The sequence below is a fragment of the Panthera uncia genome (genome assembly GCF_023721935.1).
Source record: "Panthera uncia isolate 11264 chromosome C1 unlocalized genomic scaffold, Puncia_PCG_1.0 HiC_scaffold_3, whole genome shotgun sequence".
Lineage (NCBI taxonomy): Eukaryota > Metazoa > Chordata > Mammalia > Carnivora > Felidae > Panthera > Panthera uncia.
Genome location: NW_026057584.1, coordinates 70,257,143 through 70,266,798, shown reverse-complemented (window position 1 = coordinate 70,266,798; position 9,656 = coordinate 70,257,143). Strand labels below are relative to the sequence as shown.

Sequence of the window (9,656 nt, the reverse complement as noted above, 5' to 3'; positions counted from 1 at the left end):
TCAACAAATACTTCTTGAGCACTTACTGTGTGACCAGTGCTAGGCAAAAAACTGGAAATACAGTAGCAAATGAAAAAAAAAAAAAAAAAAAAAAAAAAAAAGGACTCCTGCCATGAGGGAGCTGCCAACCCAAAAGAGCTAGATACATGGAAAAGGTGTTGGAGATGCTATGAAAGGAGCTGGCTCAGAATACAGAAGGAGCCCCAGGAAGGGTTGGTTAAGTCACTGTTGGATGGAAAGGTTCTCAGAAACCAGGTTGTGTAAGGCCGGCTGCATATGATCGTACGCGCAACTGCAGAGAAGTCCGCCTCCCCTGAGAACATTCCTTTCCAGCTCCGTGGGTGCCTGCGTCTCAGCTTCAATTGAAATAAATACAAAGATTACACTAAATTCTTTCTTTTATTGTTCATTGTTATCCAAAAAATGTCATTGCTATTGCACTTGTGTTAGGTAACAGTATCAGGTGATGTCGCATGTGGTAGGGAATTAAGACGACTGGCAGGCTGATGCAGTGCAAAGAGCTCTAAATTCAGTCATTAGACCGGACTTGTTTTCTGGCTCTCCCACTGACCAACAGGGTGAACTTGAACACGTATAAAAACTTCTCTTGGCCTCAGTTTTCTTATTCATAAAATGGTGATTTTCTTTAAAAAAAAAAAAAAGCCGCTTTACTTATATTATAAAGGTCAAAAAATACATATAAAAGCAATCGGCAAAACATAAAATATTATTAGTTATAAAATATTGCTACATATAGTTCTTTCAGATTCCCACTGAAAGCAAATGACACACTCACATTACATTAAAGGAGAGTTTGACAAAGAGACTGCTTACAAAGTATAGGCGGGGTTCTGGGAATAGTAAGTACTCCAGCGCAGGTACATCAAAGGAGCTGTTACCACATCTGGGACTAAAGGGCTGAGAGGCTGAGTCCTTATAGGGATAGGGAAAGAAAAAGTGGTATCAATCAGAGAAGTCCGTCCGCGGGCAGCATAGCAAAGAGGAAGCCCAGATTATAAATACTTCGGTCATGCTCTTCCTTTCCTCTAATCAGCTTCCAGGGCCCACTGGTCAGAGCCAACCAGAAGGCAGAGATCTGTAATCTGTCTAGGTCAGGCTCTGGGGTCAGTGAGTTGAGTGGAGAAGATATCTGACCCAACATCAGTAATTATCTATTAATCTTCAATGGATATAAGGATCATCAGTGGGAGCTTGTTAGAAATGAAAGTGCCATGCACCCAGTAATGTGGTGTTTCACTGAGCAGCCCACAGATTCTCACGCACATGGTCGATGGTCGCATTTTGAGAACACTGAAGTAGATAGGTTAATAAGTCATTTTTGATCAACTCTTTTGCCTTTATCATGGGGGTATCTTAGGAGTAAGGTCAGACTAACCCACCAGGAAAGAAGGCACTTGTTCCTCTTCCCAAATGACTTGTATTGGAGACAGGTGTGTGAGCCATGGGGTTTTATAATTTTGCTAGGACTTACCACCTAGCATGGTTCTAACACCTTCCTTTGCTGCTAGTAGGACCCAAATCAGCCCAAAGAGACTCTGGCCACAATACTGTTTCCTCATGCATTTGTTTAAACCAATTGTATAGAATGTCACTCCCACAAGGAAGAGTTTTTAATTTTTTACAACACCCTATCGCACTGGAACTCACTGTGTTTACTCTTTGTATCCCCACTACTGGTACACTGAGTGGATCATAAGCACATCAAAAGCCACCATTTCATTACTGGACAGCAAGGAAAACTGAATGCAGTTTTAAAAAAAAATTTTTTTTTCAACGTTTTTTAATTTATTTTTGGGACAGAGAGAGAGAGAGCATGAACGGGGGAGGGGCAGAGAGAGAGGGAGACACAGAATCGGAAACAGGCTCCAGGCTCCGAGCCGTCAGCCCAGAGCCTGACGCGGGGCTCGAACTCACGGACCGCGAGATCGTGATCTGGCTGAAGTCGGACGCTTAACCGACTGCGCCACCCAGGCGCCCCCTGAATGCGGTTTAAAGGATGTTGTAAATTCTATTATGTGTTTCTTTTAAAAAGCAAAAAAAAAAAAAAAAAAAAGACTTTCTTTGGAACTTTCATTTAAAACCAAATCCAACAGGGGTGCTTGGGTGGCTCAGTTGGTTAAACGTCCGACTTTGGCTCAGGTCTTGATCTCAACGGTTCGTGAGTTTGAGTCCTGTGTTCAGGTCTCTGCTGACAGCTCAGAGCCTGAAGCCTGATTCAGATTCTGTGTCTCCCTCTCTCTCTGTCCCTCCCTGCTCACACTCTGTCTCTCTCTGTCTCTCAAAAATGAATAAATGTAAAAAAAATTTTTTTAAACCAAATCCAACAAAATTCAAACAAGTTTTTAAGATCATATGCAATTGCAATGTTCATCAAGCATACTGAGTGGGCCCCTGGGAAAGAGAACCCTGAAAATTGCAGTCTTCCATCCTCTTAGGCTCCCACCTACTGTTTTTGCACTTCTGTTTTGTTGTTATTCAAAGTAATTGAAATTTTTTAGAAAGTATAAACTTTTTGCAAATGGCAAGATCTTGTTCTTTTTATGGCTAAGTAATATTCCATTGTACATATATGCATCGCATCTTCTTTATCCATTCATTTATCAACAGACACTTGGGCTGCAAATGTTTTCATTTTCCTGGGTAGTAGCATTGTATGGAGATGGGTGGTAGCTACATTTGTGGTGAGCATAGCATTGCACTTACTGAATTGCTATATTGTACACCTGAAACTAATGTCACATTATGTGTCCACTACTCTCAAATTTTTTTTACAAATGATAAACTTGTGAAGATAATGCCACAGTAGAAATGCAGGTTTCTCTTTTTAAGAGTCATTCAACGTTTTTGTCATGTATCTGTTTTCCTACATGTGTAACTCAAAAAAAAAAAAAAAACCAAAAAAACAAAACAAAAAAAAAAACAAATCCTCACAACTAGATTACACAGCTTCAGCCTAAAATGAATTTTTTTTTTCTCAGCACACACTGCCCGTACAACACCTGTTCCCTGCAGAAGATATTAAACATTTTGTGCACACCTACATACATTGTTGGGGCAGGAATCACAGCTGTTTGTAATTTAACTGTAACTCTAATCCAGAGTGTGAAACAGAACTAAAATAGTCAGTTATGAGACATTAAAAAAAGAACCATGCAGATGATCCTTTCTGGTAGAGCCTCAAAAGTGCAAAATAAAGAAAAAGATAGTTATTCAATAATTTACAAAAATATTGAGCATGGTTTCACTATTTTCTGAATATTAATAAGATTTTCAAGATTTCCTTCCATAAAATGAAACAGGCTATACCACAGGAGATTTCTTTATGGCTCCTCTTTTCCTATTTGTATATCAATCCTATAGAGAGATAATAAGTAGTGTCTAAAGTCTTAAATGTACTCATTTAGTTGGACCTTCTAGCCAGTGAAAATAAGTTCTTTGTTATCTGAAAGAAAATGATCAAAATACCAATTTGTCATCATCTTAAACCCTCTGTGGTTGACTAATTGTGATTATTTATGGTACTGTTTTCTGACTTTTGTAATGTTAAGGTTGTTTTCAGCTTCAAGTAACAGAAGACCCAGTTCAAAATGGCTTAAGGAATAAAAGGATTTATTGTCTCTCATCACAAGGAATTCCAAATAAGGGAGGCTCCAAAACTGACTAATTCAGAAGTTTAATCACATTCTCAAAGACCCAGGTTCTTTCCATGTTTTTACTCATTCATCTAAATTTCCATACCAAAAAAAGAAAACAGTGAATCAGTTAGGATTGTCTGAGAAAAAGAACAAGAAGGATAGCTATCTATCTATCTATCTATCTATCTATCTATCTATTCTTTGACCTATTGATCAATCTATCAATCTATCTAATGACTTATCTAGGGAAATTTCAAGTAATTGGCCTATGTAGTTGTGGGTGGAAGCTGGTGAATCTAAAATCCGTGGGAAAGCATAAGGGACTCTTAAAAACTGAGAACAAACTGAGGGTTGATGGGGGGTGGGAGGGAGGGGAGGGTGGGTGATGGGTATTGAGGAGGGCACCTTTTGGGATGAGCACTGGGTGTTGTATGGAAACCAATTTGACAATAAATTTCATATATTGAAAAAAATAAATAGGGGCGCCTGGGTGGCTCAGTCGGTTAAGCGGCTGACTTCGGCTCAGGTCATGATCTCACGGTCCGTGGGTTCGAGCCCCGTGTCAGGCTCTGTGCTGAAAGCTCAGAGCCTGGAGCCTGTTTCAGATTCTGTGTCTCCCTCTCTCTGACCCTCCCCCATTCATGCTCTGTCTCTCTCTGTCTCAAAAATAAATAAATAAATAAATAAATAAATAAATAAATAAATAAAAATAAATTAAAATAAATTTAAAAAATCTGTGGGAAAGGACAACAGGCAGGAAACCTTGGACAGAAGCTGGTGGTGCAGTCTTGAGGCAGAATTTCTTCTTCCTCAGGGAAACAGTTTGCTCTTAAGACCCAAAGATCAACTTTTTCAGCAACTCTTAAGGGCAACTCTTAAGAGCAAAGGAGCCTTTCCCTGAAGCCCCTCAACATACTTCTTCTCAATCTCCGTTGGCCAGTTCTGGGACTCACACTCTTCATGAAATCAGTCCCTTGCAAGGAATATGAAATCAAGACTGGTTTAAACCAGTTGGGTTTTAGCTGAGCCATATGGAGCCAGAGTAGATGCGAGAATTCAATTTCGGCTATGCCACATGGAAGGAGGAGAAAGTTATTGTTGGGTAGGCAGAAAGAGTATCTGGAACATAGTAGGAGTTCAATAAATATTTGAATGAGGGAGTAAGCCAATGAATGAATGGTGATACATGTGGAGGAGGATGATGAGTACTGGTGATTTTCTCCAAATACATATTCCAGGCAAGACATGACTTCATCAGGTAAACAGTGTATATATTGTAGGCATGACATATGACTCTTGTTTACATGATATCACATTCAATCTTTGCCACACACTGCTAGGCATTGTCATTCATAAGACTAAGCGAATGCTAACTGTGCTCAAGGGGAAGACCTGGAAAATAAAGGAAGAAAAACAGCATTCTAAGCTTATAATCTATTTAATTTAGTACATTAAGTGCAAATGCTTTCATGCTGGTGTACTTAAACCCCTAATTTTAGAATGTTCCAACATAGTGGTTTTTTGATAAATAAGTCTTTGATTTAGAGAAATCTCCTGAGAAAGCAGAGAGCCTCACCTGGGGACTATGCATTTCTCCAGGGAGTATCAAGTTGTGTTCCGGAAAAAAAAAAAATGATGCTTTTTTGTTGCACTTGTGTTGAGTTCTTTATGTTTAACTATCTTGTTAAACCAAGACCTTTGACCAAGAGTCTGAGTTTCTATGACATGTGATATAGGGACAAGATGGAAATATGTTCAGAACAGATGGAATGTGGATTTATCACATCTGCGTGCACACCGGCACAGGCACACATACACAAACCACCACCACACCTGCCTTTAGTTTTTTATCACCACTTTCATGACTGGGGACTGTGTTATGTTCCCTCCATATTAATTTTTCAGGGAAAATACTCAGCTGGTCAAGAAGAAATTATTATTTTTCACTTGTCTGACCAAAATTCAACTTTATTAAAAAAAATATTGCCAGAACTTGTGAGAAGCTTCTGTGAATAAGAGGAAATCTGTGACTAATTTCTCCTTGTTAAGCACTTTGAAAACCACTTCCCCTCCCTCTCTCTTCTTTTAGTGTGGATCTTGACCAGCTTGCCATTTTTAGTCTTGTAACCCTGGACAGTCCTTTTTACTCTTTCTAAGATTTAGCTGGTTTCTTTCCAGGCAAAATAAGAACAATAGTTTTCTGAAATGCTTTAGAAGTTTCTAGATATCTGTTTCCAATGTCAGTTTTCTCCATTAAAATATGATATCCTCGAGGGCAGGAACTTTGCCATTTTCACCTTTATCCCTGGGTGCTCAATAAACATTGGCAGGTCGAGGTAATGAAATATCCATGTCACATCAATTAATGCTTGTACCCCAAGTATTTTTTTTTAATTTACATCCAAGTTAGTTAGCATGTAGTGCAATAATGATTTCAGGAGTAGATGCCAGTGATTCATCCCCTACATGTAACACCCAGTGCTCATTCCATCAAGTGTCCTCCTTAATGCCCCTTACCCATTTAGCCATCCCCCCACCCACAACCCCTCCAGCAACCCTCAGTTTGTTCTCTGTATTTAAGAGACTTATGTTTTGTCCCCCTCCCTGTTTTTATATTATTTTTGCTTCCCTTCCCTTATTTCCAAGTATTTTTAAAGCATTTCTCTCTACCAACCTATTTTCTGACTATTCACTTGAGCTCTTGTTATATCACTTTTGTATTGTCTTCCGTAGTTTTGTTGAGTGGGAATTGTGTTGAGTGGCAAACACTTGAGAAGACTGGTTTGGGACCTTGCTTTTGGTCACCACATATTACTTTTAGCTGAGATTGGTTTAGGCATGGATAAGAATGCTACATGACGCTTGTGCAATGTAGAGGGTTGCTAACAAATATGTATGATAATTATATTTGATATGTATTGACAGTGAATCACCACACATTGCCTGTCATGACATGGTGGTTATCTAGGGGTTTGAATAAGAAGTTGAATATTTTACCGGAAGACTAAGATTCCCTCGGGAAAACAGCAAAAAGTTGTTTACTTCATTGTAGACCAATTGAATGTGGGAAAAGCCGTGGTAATTGAACGAAACTTCTATGCACAAATATTTCCATGACACCAAAACAAAGTAGACAAGAAAAGTGGTAGGTGCGTATTTGTTAAAGTGTGTGGTTTGAGCAAAATAACTCCCCTTTGATTAGTTGAAAGGCTTTCTGGAAGTGGTTAAATTATTAATGCCATTTTAATGAGATTTGAGAGAGTCTGATGACCTAGAAGTAGAACTAGGGCTGAGAAAGGCAATCCTCATTAATGCTACCATCTTGAATTTACTTCTCAGAATTTTGAGCACTTGGAGGTGATAAATATCCTTAAGTTAATTTCCTGTTAGAGACCAAAAGGAATAGAGTGTTAAGATACAATCATTACGTCCTTTTTGGTAGCTGTGCCTCTAAAAGTGCAGAAGACAACATGGAGGCCCTAATGCTGCAACAACTTATTGTTGAGACTTTGGGAAACAATTGAGGTCTCCTGGTCATTTTCCAAATCGGAAGTGAGAAAGTTTCCCAAAATGCAATGCTAGAGGGTGAGGGAGTATCTTTTAACTTGCTAGACTGTAAGCAAGCAGCCAACATTTTTCTAGTAGTGTGTTGCCAATGCAGAAAAGGCTAAACTATTTGGTTTCTCTAAAAGTTGACAACAAGGCTTTGTAATTGTGTGGTGGGCAATGGATCCTGAAGTGGGGAGGAGAGGACACGCGGTGTGGTACGTCATGGCTCCCCCTACCTGGGAGATGAGTGGGGAGAGTGAAAACCTGCCTCCCTTGCATTGAGTTTGACTTCTTGATTACAGTTACAGAATGCAGGCAGCCCCTAGCAAATTGTTATTTGGACTCCCTGGGATTAGATGTGTGCATACACACCCAGTACCAGAGTATACCTTGACATCTGTAAACTCAGCTTGCTGTTTTTCCAGATTCCACAGGATTTGGAGTTCTGGTCTCTACCTTCAGATTTCCATCTATGGTATGAAATAATCTCCAAAGATATGGCTAAGACAATTTTGCCCTTTAAAACAAAGCCCGCATAGGTCATTCTAGGCATTATGAAATATTCTTCTCTTGGAAGTACTTGAGATAATATATGTGAGTGTGTTTCACAAACTGTAAAGTGCTGTCTAAACAGAGGTTTTGTGTCTATTGCATGGTTAAACTGAGCTTGTAATGAAAATAGAATTGTGATTGCACCGCACTTCTCGGTGTCCGGAGCCCACTTTCAGTTAGGTTTACAGTGTCATCAATTTGCTATTTAATTGTTTTAAACCATCCAAGTGCTGGGCAATATTCTTGTGTTCTTTCTTCAGTGGGTTAGCATGGATCCTTGTCTAAGTTTAACATAAAAGCTGACACAGACAGAGACAATATTTTTGTTTGTAGGGCATTAAAGGGCAGATATTTGGGGAAATACTTTTAACAGATTTTGGTATCTGGCTAATTCCATGGCTGTCCCCAGCTGTCCCCCTATTTGTCACCCTCAGCTTCCTCTCTCCAAGGAGGCTTAGAGAAACACTCCTCACTCATTTGAGCTGCTCCAGCAGGCTCCATGCATGGTCAAGGCCGTTAGAAGTCTAGAGAGGCCCGTGGCCACTTTATTTTTAGATTCTTACTGACTTATAAAATTAAGGAGTACCATAATAGGTTTAACAAAATTATGGCATATTTTATGTGTTTACACTTAAATGAATTCCCTCAGAACACATGAATAGATCCATCAACAACTTAAGTTGATGCATTTAAGTTTGATACACTGGGCATAAAGATGAATAAGACACGATACTCCTCCTCAAGGAATTCTCAGTCCAGCAAACTGTGAAATGTTATATGAGAAATCGTTGCACGCAAGTGTTGATAGGGTCATACAACCACAAAGTACTTCATGAATATTCTTTTCTCGCAGAGAATGTCAAAACTCTGGCATTCTCCGCCTGTGTGGAAACCAAGGCCAAGCAGCAGTCCCGACCTGACCCCCTTCCCTCCAGTGAGTCCTGAGCTCACTGGTCTGGCAGCTCGCCCTCCCCAGGCACCCGCTAGCTGGGCCAGCAAGGGTGCCAGGCACATATGCAGCCATACCTTGTTCATTGCTGCCCTCAAGGCGATGGAGCGCGTTGCCATTCCACAACTGGGAAAGTCCCATTTTCTCCTGGCCCATCAGCGATGCTGAAGCTCTTTTCAAATTGGTTCTTTCACTTTGAAAGCTCTTTTCATGTTCAAAACACCAGCGAGTACAAACTGTTGTTAAATTGGGTAGACTCTAGAGCAATCTGTCTGACTGGAAAAAAAAAAAAAAAAAGTTAGTACTATTTTGTTCCAGTCTGCACGGATCACCCTCAACATCCTAATGGAAGTAGAGCAAATTATTGTCTAGGAGAGAGACAGAGGTGGAGAGAGAGAGAGAGAGAAACTACAATAACATGAAGTCAGTTTTCCCTTTTGAAAAACTCCATTTTGAGAAGACACGTATTCTACCCAAATCCTAGTTCCTGCTTGCACATTGTAATGTCTCAGTATACCTGCAGATCCTTTGACCTAATAGGCTCCTCCCCAACCCATGATTCACTCCACATGCCCTATTTATCTTCTGTCTTACCATCAACCCAGAGCAATTGGGAGACTAAGAGATTAAATTCTGAAAAACAAACCTCATCATAATGGAAGATCCAATTAACTTTAGATATAGAAGCCACGTTCTTGCAGCAGCATTCTAATTTTGCCTTCTATGAAAATGGTTTGGCTGTTCATTAGGTAGCATGTCAAAAACTAAAGAATGCCAGTTATTTTCCTGATCTTGAGATCTAGCATTATCTGGGGAATTAGAAGACCGACTACGGATATACATTTTAACTAGCCCTAATTCCTAGCATCTTTGTTTTTCCCTGGTTTATCTTTTCTTGTATGTCCTGGTGGGAGGAAAAATAATTATCTCTGGGGAATCCAGACTGAACT

General features: G+C 39.7%; 1 long non-coding RNA gene across 1 annotated transcript; it reads right to left on the bottom strand.

Annotated features, from left to right (window-relative positions):
• Positions 1 to 563: 563 nt before the first annotated feature.
• LOC125911596 (uncharacterized) lies at positions 564 to 9,233 on the bottom strand. The gene is made up of 3 exons (XR_007454375.1): positions 8,784 to 9,233; positions 835 to 933; positions 564 to 644 (listed from the first exon to the last, which is right to left on the bottom strand). It is a non-coding gene; the product is annotated as an uncharacterized LOC125911596 (long non-coding RNA).
• Between the last annotated feature and the right edge of the window lie 423 nt (positions 9,234 to 9,656).